Source organism: Pholcus phalangioides, unplaced genomic scaffold (assembly GCF_987345545.1).
Source record: "Pholcus phalangioides strain wild (caught in Gottingen) unplaced genomic scaffold, Ppha-v1.0 ptg000016l_1, whole genome shotgun sequence".
Lineage (NCBI taxonomy): Eukaryota > Metazoa > Arthropoda > Arachnida > Araneae > Pholcidae > Pholcus > Pholcus phalangioides.
The window spans coordinates 3,879,983-3,904,176 of NW_028301609.1; positions in this window are offsets into that span (position 1 = coordinate 3,879,983).

Sequence of the window (24,194 nt, forward strand, 5' to 3'; positions counted from 1 at the left end):
AATCACCGTTTTCTCTTCTCCATTATGGAATCAGCATTTTTTCTTCTGCATTATAGAATCACCGTTTTCTCTTCTCCATTATGGAATCACACTTATCTCTCTTTCATTATGGAATCACCGTTTTCTCTTCTTCATTATGGAATCACACTTATCTCTCCTTCATTATGGAATCACCGTTTTCTCTTCTCCATTATGGAATCACCGTTTTCTCTTCTCCGTTATGGAATCACACTTATCTCTCCTTCAATATGGAATCACCGTTTTCTCTTCTTCATTATGGAATCACACTTATGTCTCTTTCATTATGGAATCACCGTTTTCTCTTCTCCATTATGGAATCACCGTTTTCTCTTCTTCATTATGGAATCACACTTATCTCTCCTTCATTATGGAATCACCGTTTTCTCTTCTCCATTATGGAATCACCGTTTTCTCTTCTCCATTATGGAATCACACTTATCTCTCCTTCAATATGGAATCACCGTTTTCTTTTCTCCATTATGGAATCAGCATTTTTTTCTTCCCCATTATGGAATCACTGTTTTCTCTTCTCCAATATGGAATCACCGTTTTCTCTTCTATATTATGGAATCACCTTTTTCTCTTCTTCATTATTGAATCACACTTATCTCTTCTTCATTATGGAATCACCGTTTTATCTACTCCATTATGGAATAACTGTTTTCTCTTCTATATTATGGAATCACACTTATCTCTCCTTCAATATGGAATCACCGTTTTCTCTCCTTCAATATGGAATCACCGTTTTCTCTTCTCCATTATGGAATCAGCATTTTTTCTTCTGCATTATAGAATCACCGTTTTCTCTTCTCCATTATGGAATCACCGTTTTCTCTTCTTCATTATGGAATCACACTTATTGCTCTTTCATTATGGAATCACCGTTTTCTCTTCTCCATTATGGAATCAGCATTTTCTCTTCTACATTATGGAATCACCGTTTTCTCATCTCCATTATGGAATCAGCATTTTCTCTTCTACATTATGGAATCACCGTTTTCTCATCTCCATTATGGAATCAGCATTTTCTCTTCTACATTATGGAATCACCGTTTTCTCCTCTGCATTATGGAATCACACTTATGTCTCTTTCATTATGGAATCACCATTTTCTCTTCTCCAATATGGAATCACCGTTTTCTCTTCTTCATTATGGAATCACACTTATCTCTCCTTCGTTATGGAATCACCGTTTACTCTTCTCCATTATGGAATCACACTTATCTCTCCTTCAATATGGAATCACCGTTTTCTCTTCTCCATTATGGAATCAGCATTTTTTCTTCCCCATTATGGAATCACTGTTTTCTCTTCTCCAATAAGGAATCACCGTTTTCTCTTCTATATTATGGAATCACCGTTTTCTCTTCTTCATTATGGAATCACACTTATCTCTCCTTCATTATGGAATCACCGTTTTCCCTTCTCCATTATGGAATCACCGTTTTCTCTTCTCCATTATCGAATCAGCATTTTTTCTTCCCCATTATGGAATCACTGTTTTCTCTTCTCCAATATGGAATCACAATTTTCTCTTCTATATTATGGAATCACCGTTTTCTCTTCTTTATTATGGAGTCACACTTATCTCTTCTTCAATATGGAATCACCGTTTTATCTACTCCATTATGGAATCACCGTTTTATCTACTCCATTATGGAATCACCGTTTTATCTACTCCATTATGGAATCACCGTTTTATCTACTCCATTATGGAATCACCGTTTTTACTACTCCATTATGGAATCACTGTTTTCTCTTCTATATTATGGAATCACCGTTTTCTCTTCTCCATCATGGAATCACACTTATCTCTTCTTCAATATGGAATCACCGTTTTCTCTTCTCCATTATGGAAACACACTTATCTCTCCTTCAATATGGAATCACCGTTTTCTCTTCTCCATTATGGAATCAGCATTTTTTTTCCCCATTATGGAATCACTGTTTTCTCTTCTATGTTATGGAATCACCGTTTTCTCTTCTTCATTATGGAATCACACTTATCTCTTCTTCATTATGGAATCACCGTTTTATCTACTCCATTATGGAATAACTGTTTTCTCTTCTATATTATGGAATCACCGTTTTCTCTTCTCCATCATGGAATCACACTTATCTCTCCTTCAATATGGAATCACCGTTTTCTCTTCTCCATTATGGAATCAGCATTTTTTCTTCTGCATTATAGAATCACCGTTTTCTCTTCTCCATTATGGAATCACCGTTTTCTCTTCTGCATTATGGAATCAGCATTTTTTCTTCTGCATTATAGAATCACCGTTTTCTCTTCTCCATTATGGAATCACCGTTTTCTCTTCTTCATTATGGAATCACACTTATGTCTCTTTCATTACGGAATCACCGTTTTCTCTTCTCCATTATGGAATCAGCATTTTTTCTTCTGCATTATAGAATCACCGTTTTCTCATCTCCATTATGGAATCACCGTTTTCTCTTCTCCATTATGGAATCACCGTTTTCTCTTCTTCATTATGGAATCACACTTATCTCTCCTTCATTAAGGAATCACCGTTTTCTCTTCTCCATTATGGAATCACCGTTTTCTCTTCTTCATTATGGAATCACACTTATCTCTCCTTCATTATGGAATCACCGTTTTCTCTTCTCCATTATGGAATCACCGTTTTCTCTTCTCCATTATGGAATCACACTTATCTCTCCTTCAATATGGAATCACCGTTTTCTCTTCTCCATTATGGAATCAGCATTTTTTCTTCCCCATTATGGAATCACTGTTTTCTCTTCTCCAATATGGAATCACTGTTTTCTCTTCTATATTATGGAATCACCGTTTTCTCTTCTTCATCATGGAATCACACTTATCTCTCCTTCAATATGGAATCACCGTTTTCTCTTCTCCATTATGGAATCACCGTTTTCTCTTCTTCATTATGGAATCACCGTTTTCTCCTCTGCATTATGGAATCACACTTATGTCTCTTTCATTATGGAATCACCGTTTTCTCTTCTCCATTATGGAATCAGCATTTTCTCTTCTACATTATGGAATCACCGTTTTCTCATCTCCATTATGGAATCAGCATTTTCTCTTCTACATTATGGAATCACCGTTTTCTCCTCTGCATTATGGAATCACACTTATGTCTCTTTCATTATGGAATCACCGTTTCCTCTTCTCCATTATGGAATCACCGTTTTCTCTTCTTCATTATGGAATCACACTTATCTCTCCTTCATTATGGAATCACCGTTTTCCCTTCTCCATTATGGAATCACCGTTTTCTCTTCTCCATTATCGAATCAGCATTTTTTCTTCCCCATTATGGAATCACTGTTTTCTCTTCTCCAATATGGAATCACAATTTTCTCTTCTATATTATGGAATCACCGTTTTCTCTTCTTTATTATGGAGTCACACTTATCTCTTCTTCAATATGGAATCACCGTTTTATCTACTCCATTAAGGAATCACCGTTTTATCTACTCCATTATGGAATCACCGTTTTATCTACTCCATTATGGAATCACCGTTTTTACTACTCCATTATGGAATCACTGTTTTCTCTTCTATATTATGGAATCACCGTTTTCTCTTCTCCATCATGGAATCACACTTATCTCTTCTTCAATATGGAATCACCGTTTTCTCTTCTCCATTATGGAATCACACTTATCTCTCCTTCAATATGGAATCACCGTTTTCTCTTCTCCATTATGGAATCAGCATTTTTTTTCCCATTATGGAATCACTGTTTTCTCTTCTATGTTATGGAATCACCGTTTTCTCTTCTTCATTATGGAATCACCGTTTTATCTACTCCATTATGGAATAACTGTTTTCTCTTCTATATTATGGAATCACCGTTTTCTCTTCTCCATCATGGAATCACACTTATCTCTCCTTCAATATGGAATCACCGTTTTCTCTTCTCCATTATGGAATCAGCATTTTTTCTTCTGCATTATAGAATCACCGTTTTCTCTTCTCCATTATGGAATCACCGTTTTCTCTTCTTCATTATGGAATCACACTTATGTCTCTTTCATTACGGAATCACCGTTTTTTCTTCTCCATTATGGAATCAGCATTTTCTCTTCTACATTATGGAATCACCGTTTTCTCATCTCCATTATGGAATCACCGTTTTCTCTTCTCCATTATGGAATCACCGTTTTCTCTTCTTCATTATGGAATCACACTTATCTCTCCTTCATTATGGAATCACCGTTTTCTCTTCTCCATTATCGAATCAGCATTTTTTCTTCCCCATTATGGAATCACTGTTTTCTCTTCTCCAATATGGAATCACCATTTTCTCTTCTCTATTATGGAATCACCGTTTTCTCTTCTTTATTATGGAGTCACACTTTTATCTACTCCATTATGGAATCGCCGTTTTATCTACTCCATTATGGAATCACCGTTTTATCTACTCCATTATGGAATCACCGTTTTTACTACTCCATTATGGAATCACCGTTTTTACTATTCGATTATGGAATCACCGTTTTTACTACTCCATTATGGAATCACTGTTTTCTCTTCTATATTATGGAATCACCGTTTTCTCTTCTCCATCATGGAATCACACTTATCTCTTCTTCAATATGGAATCACCGTTTTCTCTTCTCCATTATGGAATCAGCATTTTTTCTTCTGCATTATAGAATCACCGTTTTCTCTTCTCCATTATGGAATCACACTTATCTCTCTTTCATTATGGAATCACCGTTTTCTCTTCTTCATTATGGAATCACACTTATCTCTCCTTCATTATGGAATCACCGTTTTCTCTTCTCCATTATGGAATCACCGTTTTCTCTTCTCCGTTATGGAATCACACTTATCTCTCCTTCAATATGGAATCACCGTTTTCTCTTCTTCATTATGGAATCACACTTATGTCTCTTTCATTATGGAATCACCGTTTTCTCTTCTCCATTATGGAATCACCGTTTTCTCTTCTTCATTATGGAATCACACTTATCTCTCCTTCATTATGGAATCACCGTTTTCTCTTCTCCATTATGGAATCACCGTTTTCTCTTCTCCATTATGGAATCACACTTATCTCTCCTTCAATATGGAATCACCGTTTTCTTTTCTCCATTATGGAATCAGCATTTTTTTCTTCCCCATTATGGAATCACTGTTTTCTCTTCTCCAATATGGAATCACCGTTTTCTCTTCTATATTATGGAATCACCTTTTTCTCTTCTTCATTATTGAATCACACTTATCTCTTCTTCATTATGGAATCACCGTTTTATCTACTCCATTATGGAATAACTGTTTTCTCTTCTATATTATGGAATCACACTTATCTCTCCTTCAATATGGAATCACCGTTTTCTCTCCTTCAATATGGAATCACCGTTTTCTCTTCTCCATTATGGAATCAGCATTTTTTCTTCTGCATTATAGAATCACCGTTTTCTCTTCTCCATTATGGAATCACCGTTTTCTCTTCTTCATTATGGAATCACACTTATTGCTCTTTCATTATGGAATCACCGTTTTCTCTTCTCCATTATGGAATCAGCATTTTCTCTTCTACATTATGGAATCACCGTTTTCTCATCTCCATTATGGAATCAGCATTTTCTCTTCTACATTATGGAATCACCGTTTTCTCATCTCCATTATGGAATCAGCATTTTCTCTTCTACATTATGGAATCACCGTTTTCTCCTCTGCATTATGGAATCACACTTATGTCTCTTTCATTATGGAATCACCATTTTCTCTTCTCCAATATGGAATCACCGTTTTCTCTTCTTCATTATGGAATCACACTTATCTCTCCTTCGTTATGGAATCACCGTTTACTCTTCTCCATTATGGAATCACACTTATCTCTCCTTCAATATGGAATCACCGTTTTCTCTTCTCCATTATGGAATCAGCATTTTTTCTTCCCCATTATGGAATCACTGTTTTCTCTTCTCCAATAAGGAATCACCGTTTTCTCTTCTATATTATGGAATCACCGTTTTCTCTTCTATATTATTGAATCACCGTTCTCTCTTCTTCAGTATGGCATCTTACTTATCTCTCCTTCATTATGGAATCACAGTTTTCTCTACTCCATTATGTAATCACACTTATCTCTCCTTCAAAATGGTAAAACCGTTTTCTCTTCTCCATCATGGAATCACACTTATCTCTCCTTCAATATGGAATCATCGTTTTCTCTTCTCCATTATAGAATCAGCATTTTTCTTCTGCATTATGGAATCACCGTTTTCTCGTCTCCATTATGGATGCACACTTATCTCTCCTTCATTATGGAATCACCGTTTTCTCTTCTCCATTATGGAATCACCGTTTTCTCTTCTCCATTATGGAATCACACTTTTCTCTCCTTCAATATGGAATCACCGTCTTCTCTTCTCCATTATGGAATCAGCATTTTCTTTTCTGCATTATGGAATCACCGTTTTCTCTTCTTCATTATGGAATAACACTTATCTCTCCTTCATTATGGAATCATCGTTTTCTCTTCCCCATTATGGAATCACAGTTTTCTCTTCTCCATTATGGAATCACACTTTTCTCTCCTTCAATATGGAATCACAGTTTTCTCTTCTCCATTATAAAATCAGCATTTTTTCTTCCCCATTATGGAATCACTGTTTTCTCTTCTCCAATATGGAATCACCATTTTCTCTTCTATATTATGGATTCACCGTTTTCTCTTCTTTATTATGGAATCACACTTATCTCTTCTTCAATATGGAATCACCGTTTTATCTACTCCGTTATGGAATCACCGTTTTATCTACTCCATTATGGAATCGCCGTTTTTACTACTCCATTATGGAATCACTGTTTTCTCTTCTATATTATGGAATCACCGTTTTCTCTTCTCCATAATGGAATCACACTTATCTCTCTTCAATATGGAATCACCGTTTTCTCTTCTCCATTATGGAATCATCATTTTTTCTTCTGCATTATAGAATCACCGTTTTCTCTTCTCCATTATGGAATCACACTTATCTCTCTTTCATTATGGAATCACAATTATCTCTCCTTCATTATGGAATCACAGTTTTCTCTACTCCATTATGTAATCACACCTATCTCTCCTTCAAAATGGTATCACCGTTTTCTCTTCTCCATCATGGGATCACACTTATCTCTCCTTCAATATGGAATCATCGTTTTCTCTTCTCCATTATCGAATCAGCATTTTTCTTCTGCATTATGGAATCACCGTTTTCTCTTCTTTATTATGGAGTCACACTTTTATCTACTCCATTATGGAATCGCCGTTTTATCTACTCCATTATGGAATCACCGTTTTATCTACTCCATTATGGAATCACCGTTTTTACTACTCCATTATGGAATCACCGTTTTTACTATTCGATTATGGAATCACCGTTTTTACTACTCCATTATGGAATCACTGTTTTCTCTTCTATATTATGGAATCACCGTTTTCTCTTCTCCATCATGGAATCACACTTATCTCTTCTTCAATATGGAATCACCGTTTTCTCTTCTCCATTATGGAATCAGCATTTTTTCTTCTGCATTATAGAATCACCGTTTTCTCTTCTCCATTATGGAATCACACTTATCTCTCTTTCATTATGGAATCACCGTTTTCTCTTCTTCATTATGGAATCACACTTATCTCTCCTTCATTATGGAATCACCGTTTTCTCTTCTCCATTATGGAATCACCGTTTTCTCTTCTCCGTTATGGAATCACACTTATCTCTCCTTCAATATGGAATCACCGTTTTCTCTTCTTCATTATGGAATCACACTTATGTCTCTTTCATTATGGAATCACCGTTTTCTCTTCTCCATTATGGAATCACCGTTTTCTCTTCTTCATTATGGAATCACACTTATCTCTCCTTCATTATGGAATCACCGTTTTCTCTTCTCCATTATGGAATCACCGTTTTCTCTTCTCCATTATGGAATCACACTTATCTCTCCTTCAATATGGAATCACCGTTTTCTTTTCTCCATTATGGAATCAGCATTTTTTTCTTCCCCATTATGGAATCACTGTTTTCTCTTCTCCAATATGGAATCACCGTTTTCTCTTCTATATTATGGAATCACCTTTTTCTCTTCTTCATTATTGAATCACACTTATCTCTTCTTCATTATGGAATCACCGTTTTATCTACTCCATTATGGAATAACTGTTTTCTCTTCTATATTATGGAATCACACTTATCTCTCCTTCAATATGGAATCACCGTTTTCTCTCCTTCAATATGGAATCACCGTTTTCTCTTCTCCATTATGGAATCAGCATTTTTTCTTCTGCATTATAGAATCACCGTTTTCTCTTCTCCATTATGGAATCACCGTTTTCTCTTCTTCATTATGGAATCACACTTATTGCTCTTTCATTATGGAATCACCGTTTTCTCTTCTCCATTATGGAATCAGCATTTTCTCTTCTACATTATGGAATTACCGTTTTCTCATCTCCATTATGGAATCAGCATTTTCTCTTCTACATTATGGAATCACCGTTTTCTCATCTCCATTATGGAATCAGCATTTTCTCTTCTACATTATGGAATCACCGTTTTCTCCTCTGCATTATGGAATCACACTTATGTCTCTTTCATTATGGAATCACCATTTTCTCTTCTCCAATATGGAATCACCGTTTTCTCTTCTTCATTATGGAATCACACTTATCTCTCCTTCATTATGGAATCACCGTTTACTCTTCTCCATTATGGAATCACACTTATCTCTCCTTCAATATGGAATCACCGTTTTCTCTTCTCCATTATGGAATCAGCATTTTTTCTTCCCCATTATGGAATCACTGTTTTCTCTTCTCCAATAAGGAATCACCGTTTTCTCTTCTATATTATGGAATCACCGTTTTCTCTTCTATATTATTGAATCACCGTTCTCTCTTCTTCAGTATGGCATCTTACTTATCTCTCCTTCATTATGGAATCACAGTTTTCTCTACTCCATTATGTAATCACACTTATCTCTCCTTCAAAATGGTAAAACCGTTTTCTCTTCTCCATCATGGAATCACACTTATCTCTCCTTCAATATGGAATCATCGTTTTCTCTTCTCCATTATAGAATCAGCATTTTTCTTCTGCATTATGGAATCACCGTTTTCTCGTCTCCATTATGGATGCACACTTATCTCTCCTTCATTATGGAATCACCGTTTTCTCTTCTCCATTATGGAATCACCGTTTTCTCTTCTCCATTATGGAATCACACTTTTCTCTCCTTCAATATGGAATCACCGTCTTCTCTTCTCCATTATGGAATCAGCATTTTCTTTTCTGCATTATGGAATCACCGTTTTCTCTTCTTCATTATGGAATAACACTTATCTCTCCTTCATTATGGAATCATCGTTTTCTCTTCTCCATTATGGAATCACAGTTTTCTCTTTTCCATTATGGAATCACACTTTTCTCTCCTTCAATATGGAATCACCGTTTTCTCTTCTCCATTATAAAATCAGCATTTTTTCTTCCCCATTATGGAATCACTGTTTTCTCTTCTCCAATATGGAATCACCATTTTCTCTTCTATATTATGGATTCACCGTTTTCTCTTCTTTATTATGGAATCACACTTATCTCTTCTTCAATATGGAATCACCGTTTTATCTACTCCGTTATGGAATCACCGTTTTATCTACTCCATTATGGAATCGCCGTTTTTACTACTCCATTATGGAATCACTGTTTTCTCTTCTATATTATGGAATCACCGTTTTCTCTTCTCCATAATGGAATCACACTTATCTCTCTTCAATATGGAATCACCGTTTTCTTTTCTCCATTATGGAATCATCATTTTTTCTTCTGCATTATAGAATCACCGTTTTCTCTTCTCCATTATGGAATCACACTTATCTCTCTTTCATTATGGAATCACAATTATCTCTCCTTCATTATGGAATCACAGTTTTCTCTACTCCATTATGTAATCACACTTATCTCTCCTTCAAAATGGTATCACCGTTTTCTCTTCTCCATCATGGGATCACACTTATCTCTCCTTCAATATGGAATCATCGTTTTCTCTTCTCCATTATCGAATCAGCATTTTTCTTCTGCATTATGGAATCACCGTTTTCTCTTCTCCATTATGGAATCACACTTTTCTCTCCTTCAATATGGAATCACCGTTTTCTCTTCTCCATTATGGAATCAGCATTTTTTCTTCCCCATTATGGAATCACTGTTTTCTCTTCTCCAATATGGAATCACCATTTTCTCTTCTATATTATGGATTCACCGTTTTCTCTTCTTTATTATGGAATCACACTTATCTCTTCTTCAATATGGAATCACAGTTTTATCTACTCCGTTATGGAATCACCGTTTTATCTACTCCATTATGGAATCGCCGTTTTTACTACTCCATTATGGAATCACTGTTTTCTCTTCTATATTATGGAATCACCGTTTTCTCTTCTCCATCATGGAATCACACTTATCTCTCTTCAATATGGAATCACCGTTTTCTCTTCTCCATTATGGAATCATCATTTTTTCTTCTGCATTATAGAATCACCGTTTTCTCTTCTCCATTATGGAATCACACTTATCTCTTCTTTATTATGGAATCACCGTTTTATCTACTCCATTATGGAATTACTGTTTTCTCTTATATATTATGGAATCACCGTTTTCTCTTCTCCATCATGGAATCACACTTATCTCTCCTTCAATATGGAATCACTGTTTTCTCTTCTCCATTATGGAATCAGCATTTTTTATTCTGCATTATAGAATCACCGTTTTCTCTTCTCCATTATGGAATCACCGTTTTCTCTTCTTCATTATGGAATCACACTTATCTCTCCTCCATTATGGAATCACCGTTTTCTCTTCTCCATTATGGAATCACCGTTTTCTCTTCTCCATTATCGAATCAGCATTTTTTCTTCCCCATTATGGAATCACTGTTTTCTCTTCTCCAATATGGAATCACCATTTTCTCTTCTATATTATGGAATCACCGTTTTCTCTTCTTTATTATGGAGGCACACTTATCTCTTCTTCAATATGGAATCACCGTTTTATCTACTCCATTATGGAATCACCGTTTTATCTACTCCATTATGGAATCACCGTTTTATCTACTCCATTATGGAATCACCGTTTTTACTACTCCATTATGGAATCACTGTTTTCTCTTCTATATTATGGTATCACCGTTTTCTCTTCTCCATCATGGAATCACACTTATCTCTTCTTCAATATGGAATCACCGTTTTCTCTTCTCCATTATGGAATCAGCATTTTTTCTTCTGCATTATAGAATCACCGTTTTCTCTTCTCCATTATGGAATCACACTTATCTCTCTTTCATTATGGAATCACCGTTTTCTCTTCTTCATTATGGAATCACACTTATCTCTCCTTCATTATGGAATCACCGTTTTCTCTTCTCCATTATGGAATCACCGTTTTCTCTTCTCCGTTATGGAATCACACTTATCTCTCCTTCAATATGGAATCACCGTTTTCTCTTCTTCATTATGGAATCACACTTATGTCTCTTTCATTATGGAATCACCGTTTTCTCTTCTCCATTATGGAATCACCGTTTTCTCTTCTTCATTATGGAATCACACTTATCTCTCCTTCATTATGGAATCACCGTTTTCTCTTCTCCATTATGGAATCACCGTTTTCTCTTCTCCATTATGGAATCACACTTATCTCTCCTTCAATATGGAATCACCGTTTTCTTTTCTCCATTATGGAATCAGCATTTTTTTCTTCCCCATTATGGAATCACTGTTTTCTCTTCTCCAATATGGAATCACCGTTTTCTCTTCTATATTATGGAATCACCTTTTTCTCTTCTTCATTATTGAATCACACTTATCTCTTCTTCATTATGGAATCACCGTTTTATCTACTCCATTATGGAATAACTGTTTTCTCTTCTATATTATGGAATCACACTTATCTCTCCTTCAATATGGAATCACCGTTTTCTCTCCTTCAATATGGAATCACCGTTTTCTCTTCTCCATTATGGAATCAGCATTTTTTCTTCTGCATTATAGAATCACCGTTTTCTCTTCTCCATTATGGAATCACCGTTTTCTCTTCTTCATTATGGAATCACACTTATTGCTCTTTCATTATGGAATCACCGTTTTCTCTTCTCCATTATGGAATCAGCATTTTCTCTTCTACATTATGGAATTACCGTTTTCTCATCTCCATTATGGAATCAGCATTTTCTCTTCTACATTATGGAATCACCGTTTTCTCATCTCCATTATGGAATCAGCATTTTCTCTTCTACATTATGGAATCACCGTTTTCTCCTCTGCATTATGGAATCACACTTATGTCTCTTTCATTATGGAATCACCATTTTCTCTTCTCCAATATGGAATCACCGTTTTCTCTTCTTCATTATGGAATCACACTTATCTCTCCTTCATTATGGAATCACCGTTTACTCTTCTCCATTATGGAATCACACTTATCTCTCCTTCAATATGGAATCACCGTTTTCTCTTCTCCATTATGGAATCAGCATTTTTTCTTCCCCATTATGGAATCACTGTTTTCTCTTCTCCAATAAGGAATCACCGTTTTCTCTTCTATATTATGGAATCACCGTTTTCTCTTCTATATTATTGAATCACCGTTCTCTCTTCTTCAGTATGGCATCTTACTTATCTCTCCTTCATTATGGAATCACAGTTTTCTCTACTCCATTATGTAATCACACTTATCTCTCCTTCAAAATGGTAAAACCGTTTTCTCTTCTCCATCATGGAATCACACTTATCTCTCCTTCAATATGGAATCATCGTTTTCTCTTCTCCATTATAGAATCAGCATTTTTCTTCTGCATTATGGAATCACCGTTTTCTCGTCTCCATTATGGATGCACACTTATCTCTCCTTCATTATGGAATCACCGTTTTCTCTTCTCCATTATGGAATCACCGTTTTCTCTTCTCCATTATGGAATCACACTTTTCTCTCCTTCAATATGGAATCACCGTCTTCTCTTCTCCATTATGGAATCAGCATTTTCTTTTCTGCATTATGGAATCACCGTTTTCTCTTCTTCATTATGGAATAACACTTATCTCTCCTTCATTATGGAATCATCGTTTTCTCTTCTCCATTATGGAATCACAGTTTTCTCTTTTCCATTATGGAATCACACTTTTCTCTCCTTCAATATGGAATCACCGTTTTCTCTTCTCCATTATAAAATCAGCATTTTTTCTTCCCCATTATGGAATCACTGTTTTCTCTTCTCCAATATGGAATCACCATTTTCTCTTCTATATTATGGATTCACCGTTTTCTCTTCTTTATTATGGAATCACACTTATCTCTTCTTCAATATGGAATCACCGTTTTATCTACTCCGTTATGGAATCACCGTTTTATCTACTCCATTATGGAATCGCCGTTTTTACTACTCCATTATGGAATCACTGTTTTCTCTTCTATATTATGGAATCACCGTTTTCTCTTCTCCATAATGGAATCACACTTATCTCTCTTCAATATGGAATCACCGTTTTCTTTTCTCCATTATGGAATCATCATTTTTTCTTCTGCATTATAGAATCACCGTTTTCTCTTCTCCATTATGGAATCACACTTATCTCTCTTTCATTATGGAATCACAATTATCTCTCCTTCATTATGGAATCACAGTTTTCTCTACTCCATTATGTAATCACACTTATCTCTCCTTCAAAATGGTATCACCGTTTTCTCTTCTCCATCATGGGATCACACTTATCTCTCCTTCAATATGGAATCATCGTTTTCTCTTCTCCATTATCGAATCAGCATTTTTCTTCTGCATTATGGAATCACCGTTTTCTCTTCTCCATTATGGAATCACACTTTTCTCTCCTTCAATATGGAATCACCGTTTTCTCTTCTCCATTATGGAATCAGCATTTTTTCTTCCCCATTATGGAATCACTGTTTTCTCTTCTCCAATATGGAATCACCATTTTCTCTTCTATATTATGGATTCACCGTTTTCTCTTCTTTATTATGGAATCACACTTATCTCTTCTTCAATATGGAATCACAGTTTTATCTACTCCGTTATGGAATCACCGTTTTATCTACTCCATTATGGAATCGCCGTTTTTACTACTCCATTATGGAATCACTGTTTTCTCTTCTATATTATGGAATCACCGTTTTCTCTTCTCCATCATGGAATCACACTTATCTCTCTTCAATATGGAATCACCGTTTTCTCTTCTCCATTATGGAATCATCATTTTTTCTTCTGCATTATAGAATCACCGTTTTCTCTTCTCCATTATGGAATCACACTTATCTCTTCTTTATTATGGAATCACCGTTTTATCTACTCCATTATGGAATTACTGTTTTCTCTTATATATTATGGAATCACCGTTTTCTCTTCTCCATCATGGAATCACACTTATCTCTCCTTCAATATGGAATCACTGTTTTCTCTTCTCCATTATGGAATCAGCATTTTTTATTCTGCATTATAGAATCACCGTTTTCTCTTCTCCATTATGGAATCACCGTTTTCTCTTCTTCATTATGGAATCACACTTATCTCTCCTCCATTATGGAATCACCGTTTTCTCTTCTCCATTATGGAATCACCGTTTTCTCTTCTCCATTATCGAATCAGCATTTTTTCTTCCCCATTATGGAATCACTGTTTTCTCTTCTCCAATATGGAATCACCATTTTCTCTTCTATATTATGGAATCACCGTTTTCTCTTCTTTATTATGGAGGCACACTTATCTCTTCTTCAATATGGAATCACCGTTTTATCTACTCCATTATGGAATCACCGTTTTATCTACTCCATTATGGAATCACCGTTTTATCTACTCCATTATGGAATCACCGTTTTTACTACTCCATTATGGAATCACTGTTTTCTCTTCTATATTATGGTATCACCGTTTTCTCTTCTCCATCATGGAATCACACTTATCTCTTCTTCAATATGGAATCACCGTTTTCTCTTCTCCATTATGGAATCAGCATTTTTTCTTCTGCATTATAGAATCACCGTTTTCTCTTCTCCATTATGGAATCACACTTATCTCTCTTTCATTATGGAATCACCGTTTTCTCTTCTTCATTATGGAATCACACTTATCTCTCCTTCATTATGGAATCACCGTTTTCTCTTCTCCATTATGGAATCACCGTTTTCTCTTCTCCGTTATGGAATCACACTTATCTCTCCTTCAATATGGAATCACCGTTTTCTCTTCTTCATAATGGAATCACACTTATGTCTCTTTCATTATGGAATCACCGTTTTCTCTTCTCCATTATGGAATCACCGTTTTCTCTTCTTCATTATGGAATCACACTTATCTCTCCTTCATTATGGAATCACCGTTTTCTCTTCTCCATTATGGAATCACCGTTTTCTCTTCTCCATTATGGAATCACACTTATCTCTCCTTCAATATGGAATCACCGTTTTCTTTTCTCCATTATGGAATCAGCATTTTTTTCTTCCCCATTATGGAATCACTGTTTTCTCTTCTCCAATATGGAATCACCGTTTTCTCTTCTATATTATGGAATCACCTTTTTCTCTTCTTCATTATTGAATCACACTTATCTCTTCTTCATTATGGAATCACCGTTTTATCTACTCCATTATGGAATAACTGTTTTCTCTTCTATATTATGGAATCACACTTATCTCTCCTTCAATATGGAATCACCGTTTTCTCTCCTTCAATATGGAATCACCGTTTTCTCTTCTCCATTATGGAATCAGCATTTTTTCTTCTGCATTATAGAATCACCGTTTTCTCTTCTCCATTATGGAATCACCGTTTTCTCTTCTTCATTATGGAATCACACTTATTGCTCTTTCATTATGGAATCACCGTTTTCTCTTCTCCATTATGGAATCAGCATTTTCTCTTCTACATTATGGAATTACCGTTTTCTCATCTCCATTATGGAATCAGCATTTTCTCTTCTACATTATGGAATCACCGTTTTCTCATCTCCATTATGGAATCAGCATTTTCTCTTCTACATTATGGAATCACCGTTTTCTCCTCTGCATTATGGAATCACACTTATGTCTCTTTCATTATGGAATCACCATTTTCTCTTCTCCAATATGGAATCACCGTTTTCTCTTCTTCATTATGGAATCACACTTATCTCTCCTTCATTATGGAATCACCGTTTACTCTTCTCCATTATGGAATCACACTTATCTCTCCTTCAATATGGAATCACCGTTTTCTCTTCTCCATTATGGAATCAGCATTTTTTCTTCCCCATTATGGAATCACTGTTTTCTCTTCTCCAATAAGGAATCACCGTTTTCTCTTCTATATTATGGAATCACCGTTTTCTCTTCTATATTATTGAATCACCGTTCTCTCTTCTTCAGTATGGCATCTTACTTATCTCTCCTTCATTATGGAATCACAGTTTTCTCTACTCCATTATGTAATCACACTTATCTCTCCTTCAAAATGGTAAAACCGTTTTCTCTTCTCCATCATGGAATCACACTTATCTCTCCTTCAATATGGAATCATCGTTTTCTCTTCTCCATTATAGAATCAGCATTTTTCTTCTGCATTATGGAATCACCGTTTTCTCGTCTCCATTATGGATGCACACTTATCTCTCCTTCATTATGGAATCACCGTTTTCTCTTCTCCATTATGGAATCACCGTTTTCTCTTCTCCATTATGGAATCACACTTTTCTCTCCTTCAATATGGAATCACCGTCTTCTCTTCTCCATTATGGAATCAGCATTTTCTTTTCTGCATTATGGAATCACCGTTTTCTCTTCTTCATTATGGAATAACACTTATCTCTCCTTCATTATGGAATCATCGTTTTCTCTTCTCCATTATGGAATCACAGTTTTCTCTTTTCCATTATGGAATCACACTTTTCTCTCCTTCAATATGGAATCACCGTTTTCTCTTCTCCATTATAAAATCAGCATTTTTTCTTCCCCATTATGGAATCACTGTTTTCTCTTCTCCAATATGGAATCACCATTTTCTCTTCTATATTATGGATTCACCGTTTTCTCTTCTTTATTATGGAATCACACTTATCTCTTCTTCAATATGGAATCACCGTTTTATCTACTCCGTTATGGAATCACCGTTTTATCTACTCCATTATGGAATCGCCGTTTTTACTACTCCATTATGGAATCACTGTTTTCTCTTCTATATTATGGAATCACCGTTTTCTCTTCTCCATAATGGAATCACACTTATCTCTCTTCAATATGGAATCACCGTTTTCTTTTCTCCATTATGGAATCATCATTTTTTCTTCTGCATTATAGAATCACCGTTTTCTCTTCTCCATTATGGAATCACACTTATCTCTCTTTCATTATGGAATCACAATTATCTCTCCTTCATTATGGAATCACAGTTTTCTCTTCTCCATTATGTAATCACACTTATCTCTCCTTCAAAATGGTATCACCGTTTTCTCTTCTCCATCATGGGATCACACTTATCTCTCCTTCAATATGGAATCATCGTTTTCTCTTCTCCATTATCGAATCAGCATTTTTCTTCTGCATTATGGAATCACCGTTTTCTCTTCTCCATTATGGAATCACACTTTTCTCTCCTTCAATATGGAATCACCGTTTTCTCTTCTCCATTATGGAATCAGCATTTTTTCTTCCCCATTATGGAATCACTGTTTTCTCTTCTCCAATATGGAATCACCATTTTCTCTTCTATATTATGGATTCACCGTTTTCTCTTCTTTATTATGGAATCACACTTATCTCTTCTTCAATATGGAATCACAGTTTTATCTACTCCGTTATGGAATCACCGTTTTATCTACTCCATTATGGAATCGCCGTTTTTACTACTCCATTATGGAATCACTGTTTTCTCTTCTATATTATGGAATCACCGTTTTCTCTTCTCCATCATGGAATCACACTTATCTCTCTTCAATATGGAATCACCGTTTTCTCTTCTCCATTATGGAATCATCATTTTTTCTTCTGCATTATAGAATCACCGTTTTCTCTTCTCCATTATGGAATCACACTTATCTCTTCTTTATTATGGAATCACCGTTTTATCTACTCCATTATGGAATTACTGTTTTCTCTTATATATTATGGAATCACCGTTTTCTCTTCTCCATCATGGAATCACACTTATCTCTCCTTCAATATGGAATCACTGTTTTCTCTTCTCCATTATGGAATCAGCATTTTTTATTCTGCATTATAGAATCACCGTTTTCTCTTCTCCATTATGGAATCACCGTTTTCTCTTCTTCATTATGGAATCACACTTATCTCTCCTCCATTATGGAATCACCGTTTTCTCTTCTCCATTATGGAATCACCGTTTTCTCTTCTCCATTATCGAATCAGCATTTTTTCTTCCCCATTATGGAATCACTGTTTTCTCTTCTCCAATATGGAATCACCATTTTCTCTTCTATATTATGGAATCACCGTTTTCTCTTCTTTATTATGGAGGCACACTTATCTCTTCTTCAATATGGAATCACCGTTTTATCTACTCCATTATGGAATCACCGTTTTATCTACTCCATTATGGAATCACCGTTTTATCTACTCCATTATGGAATCACCGTTTTTACTACTCCATTATGGAATCACTGTTTTCTCTTCTATATTATGGTATCACCGTTTTCTCTTCTCCATCATGGAATCACACTTATCTCTTCTTCAATATGGAATCACCGTTTTCTCTTCTCCATTATGGAATCAGCATTTTTTCTTCTGCATTATAGAATCACCGTTTTCTCTTCTCCATTATGGAATCACCGTTTTCTCTTCTCCATTATGGAATCACACTTATCTCTCTTTCATTATGGAATCACCGTTTTCTCTTCTTCATTATGGAATCACACTTATCTCTCCTTCATTATGGAATCACCGTTTTCTCTTCTCCATTATGGAATCACCATTTTCTCTTCTCCATTATGGAATCACCGTTTTCTCTTCTCCGTTATGGAATCACACTTATCTCTCCTTCAATATGGAATCACCGTTTTCTCTTCTTCATTATGGAATCACACTTATCTCTCCTTCATTATGGAATCACCGTTTTCTCTTCTCCATTATGGAATCACCGTTTTCTCTTCTCCATTATCGAATCAGCATTTTTTCTTCCCCATTATGGAATCACTGTTTTCTCTTCTCCAATATGGAATCACAATTTTCTCTTCTATATTATGGAATCACCGTTTTCTCTTCTTTATTATGGAGTCACACTTATCTCTTCTTCAATATGGAATCACCGTTTTATCTACTCCATTATGGAATCACCGTTTTATCTACTCCATTATGGAATCACCGTTTTATCTAATCCATTATGGAATCACCGTTTTTACTACTCCATTATGGAATCACTGTTTTCTCTTCTATATTATGGAATCACCGTTTTCTCTTCTCCATCATGGAATCACACTTATCTCTTCTTCAATATGGAATCACCGTTTTCTCTTCTCCATTATGGAATCACACTTATCTCTCCTTCAATATGGAATCACCGTTTTCTCTTCTCCATTATGGAATCAGCATTTTTTCTTCCCCATTATGGAATCACTGTTTTCTCTTCTATGTTATGGAATCACCGTTTTCTCTTCTTCATTATGGAATCACACTTATCTCTTCTTCATTATGGAATCACCGTTTTATCTACTCCATTATGGAATAACTGTTTTCTCTTCTATATTATGGAATCACCGTTTTCTCTTCTCCATCATGGAATCACACTTATCTCTCCTTCAATATGGCATCACCGTTTTCTCTTCTCCATTATGGAATCAGCATTTTTTCTTCTGCATTATAGAATCACCGTTTTCTCTTCTCCATTATGGAATCACACTTATCTCTCTTTCATTATGGAATCACCGTTTTCTCTTCTTCATTATGGAATCACACTTATCTCTCCTTCATTATGGAATCACCGTTTTCTCTTCTCCATTATGGAATCACCGTTTTCTCTTCTCCATAATGGAATCACACTTATCTCTCTTCAATATGGAATCACCGTTTTCTCTTCTCCATTATGGAATCATCATTTTTTCTTCTGCATTATAGAATCACCGTTTTCTCTTCTCCATTATGGAATCACACTTATCTCTCTTTCATTATGGAATCACACTTATCTCTCCTTCATTATGGAATCACAGTTTTCTCTACTCCATTATGTAATCACACTTATCTCTCCTTCAAAATGGTATCACCGTTTTCTCTTCTCCATCATGGGATCACACTTATCTCTCCTTCAATATGGAATCATCGTTTTCTCTTCTCCATTATCGAATCAGCATTTTTCTTCTGCATTATGGAATCACCGTTTTCTCTTCTCCATTATGGAATCACACTTTTCTCTCCTTCAATATGGAATCACCGTTTTCTCTTCTCCATTATGGAATCAGCATTTTTTCTTCCCCATTATGGAATCACTGTTTTCTCTTCTCCAATATGGAATCACCATTTTCTCTTCTATATTATGGATTCACCGTTTTCTCTTCTTTATTATGGAATCACACTTATCTCTTCTTCAATATGGAATCACAGTTTTATCTACTCCGTTATGGAATCACCGTTTTATCTACTCCATTATGGAATCGCCGTTTTTACTACTCCATTATGGAATCACGGTTTTCTCTTCTATATTATGGAATCACCGTTTTCTCTTCTCCATCATGGAATCACACTTATCTCTCTTCAATATGGAATCACGTTTTCTCTTCTCCATTATGGTATCATCATTTTTCTTCTGCATTATAGAATCACCGTTTTCTCTTCTCCATTATGGAATCACACTTATCTCTTCTTTATTATGGAATCACCGTTTTATCTACTCCATTATGGAATTACTGTTTTCTCTTATATATTATGGAATCACCGTTTTCTCTTCTCCATCATGGAATCACACTTATCTCTCCTTCAATATGGAATCACTGTTTTCTCTTCTCCATTATGGAATCAGCATTTTTTATTCTGCATTATAGAATCACCGTTTTCTCTTCTCCATTATGGAATCACCGTTTTCTCTTCTTCATTATGGAATCACACTTATCTCTCCTTCATTATGGAATCACCGTTTTCTCTTCTCCATTATGGAATCACCGTTTTCTCTTCTCCATTATCGAATCAGCATTTTTTCTTCCCCATTATGGAATCACTGTTTTCTCTTCTCCAATATGGAATCACCATTTTCTCTTCTATATTATGGAATCACCGTTTTCTCTTCTTTATTATGGAGTCACACTTATCTCTTCTTCAATATGGAATCACCGTTTTATCTACTCCATTATGGAATCACCGTTTTATCTACTCCATTATGGAATCACCGTTTTATCTACTCCATTATGGAATCACCGTTTTTACTACTCCATTATGGAATCACTGTTTTCTCTTCTATATTATGGAATCACCGTTTTCTCTTCTCCATCATGGAATCACACTTATCTCTTCTTCAATATGGAATCACCGTTTTCTCTTCTCCATTATGGAATCAGCATTTTTTCTTCTGCATTATAGAATCACCGTTTTCTCTTCTCCATTATGGAATCACACTTATCTCTCTTTCATTATGGAATCACCGTTTTCTCTTCTTCATTATGGAATCACACTTATCTCTCCTTCGTTATGGAATCACCGTTTTCTCTTCTCCATTATGGAATCACCATTTTCTCTTCTCCATTATGGAATCACCGTTTTCTCTTCTCCGTTATGGAATCACACTTATCTCTTCTTCAATATGGAATCACCGTTTTCTCTTCTTCATTATGGAATCACACTTATCTCTCCTTCATTATGGAATCACCGTTTTCTCTTCTCCATTATGGAATCACCGTTTTCTCTTCTCCATTATCGAATCAGCATTTTTTCTTCCCCATTATGGAATCACTGTTTTCTCTTCTTCAATATGGAATCACAATTTTCTCTTCTATATTATGGAATCACCGTTTTCTCTTCTTTATTATAGAGTCACACTTATCTCTTCTTCAATATGGAATCACCGTTTTCTCTTCTTTATTATGGAGTCACACTTATCTCTTCTTCAATATGGAATCACCGTTTTATCTACTCCATTATGGAATCACCGTTTTATCTACTCCATTATGGAATCACCGTTTTATCTACTCCATTATGGAATCACCGTTTTTACTACTCCATTATGGAATCACTGTTTTCTCTTCTATATTATGGAATCACCGTTTTCTCTTCTCCATCATGGAATCACACTTATCTCTTCTTTAATATGGAATCACCGTTTTCTCTTCTCCATTATGGAATCACACTTATCTCTCCTTCAATATGGAATCACCGTTTTCTCTTCTCCATTATGGAATCAGCATTTTTTCTTCCCCATTATGGAATCACTGTTTTCTCTTCTATGTTATGGAATCACCGTTTTCTCTTCTTCATTATGGAATCACACTTATCTCTTCTTCATTATGGAATCACCGTTTTATCTACTCCATTATGGAATAACTGTTTTCTCTTCTATATTATGGAATCACCGTTTTCTCTTCTCCATCATGGAATCACACTTATCTCTCCTTCAATATGGAATCACCGTTTTCTCTTCTCCATTATGGAATCAGCATTTTTTCTTCTGCATTATAGAATCACCGTTTTCTCTTCTCCATTATGGAATCACCGTTTTCTCTTCTTCATTATGGAATCACACTTATGTCTCTTTCATTACGGAATCACCGTTTTTTCTTCTCCATTATGGAATCAGCATTTTCTCTTCTACATTATGGAATCACCGTTTTCTCATCTCCATTATGGAATCACCGTTTTCTCTTCTCCATTATGGAATCACCGTTTTCTCTTCTTCATTTTGGAATCACACTTATCTCTCCTTCATTATGGAATCACCGTTTTCTCTTCTCCATTATGGAATCACCGTTTTCTCTTCTCCATTATCGAATCAGCATTTTTTCTTCCCCATTATGGAATCACTGTTTTCTCTTCTCCAATATGGAATCACCATTTTCTCTTCTCTATTATGGAATCACCGTTTTCTCTTCTTTATTATGGAGTCACACTTATCTCTTCTTCAATATGGAATCGCCGTTTTATCTACTCCATTATGGAATCACCGTTTTATCTACTCCATTATGGAATCACCGTTTTATCTACTCCATTATGGAATCACCGTTTTTACTACTCCATTATGGAATCACTGTTTTCTCTTCTATATTATGGAATCACCGTTCTCTCTTCTCCATCATGGAATCACACTTATCTCTTCTTCAATATGGAATAACCGTTTTCTCTTCTCCATTATGGAATCAGCATTTTTTCTTCTACATTATAGAATCACCGTTTTCTCTTCTCCATTATGGAATCACACTTATCTCTCTTTCATTATGGAATCACCGTTTTCTCTTCTTCATTATGGAATCACACTTATCTCTCCTTCATTATGGAATCACCGTTTTCTCTTCTCCATTATGGAATCACCGTTTTCTCTTCTCCATTATGGAATCACCGTTTTCTCTTCTCCGTTATGGAATCACACTTATCTCTCCTTCAATATGGAATCACCGTTTTCTCTTCTCCATTATGGAATCAGCATTTTTTCTTCCCCATTATGGAATCACTGTTTTCTCTTCTATGTTATGGAATCACCGTTTTCTCTTCTTCATTATGGAATCACACTTATCTCTTCTTCATTATGGAATCACCGTTTTATCTACTCCATTATGGAATAACTGTTTTCTCTTCTATATTATGGAATCACCGTTTTCTCTTCTCCATCATGGAATCACACTTATCTCTCCTTCAATATGGAATCACCGTTTTCTCTTCTCCATTATGGAATCAGCATTTTTTCTTCTGCATTATAGAATCACCGTTTTCTCTTCTCCATTATGGAATCACCGTTTTCTCTTCTTCATTATGGAATCACACTTATGTCTCTTTCATTACGGAATCACCGTTTTTTCTTCTCCATTATGGAATCAGCATTTTCTCTTCTACATTATGGAATCACCGTTTTCTCATCTCCATTATGGAATCACCGTTTTCTCTTCTCCATTATGGAATCACCGTTTTCTCTTCTTCATTTTGGAATCACACTTATCTCTCCTTCATTATGGAATCACCGTTTTCTCTTCTCCATTATGGAATCACCGTTTTCTCTTCTC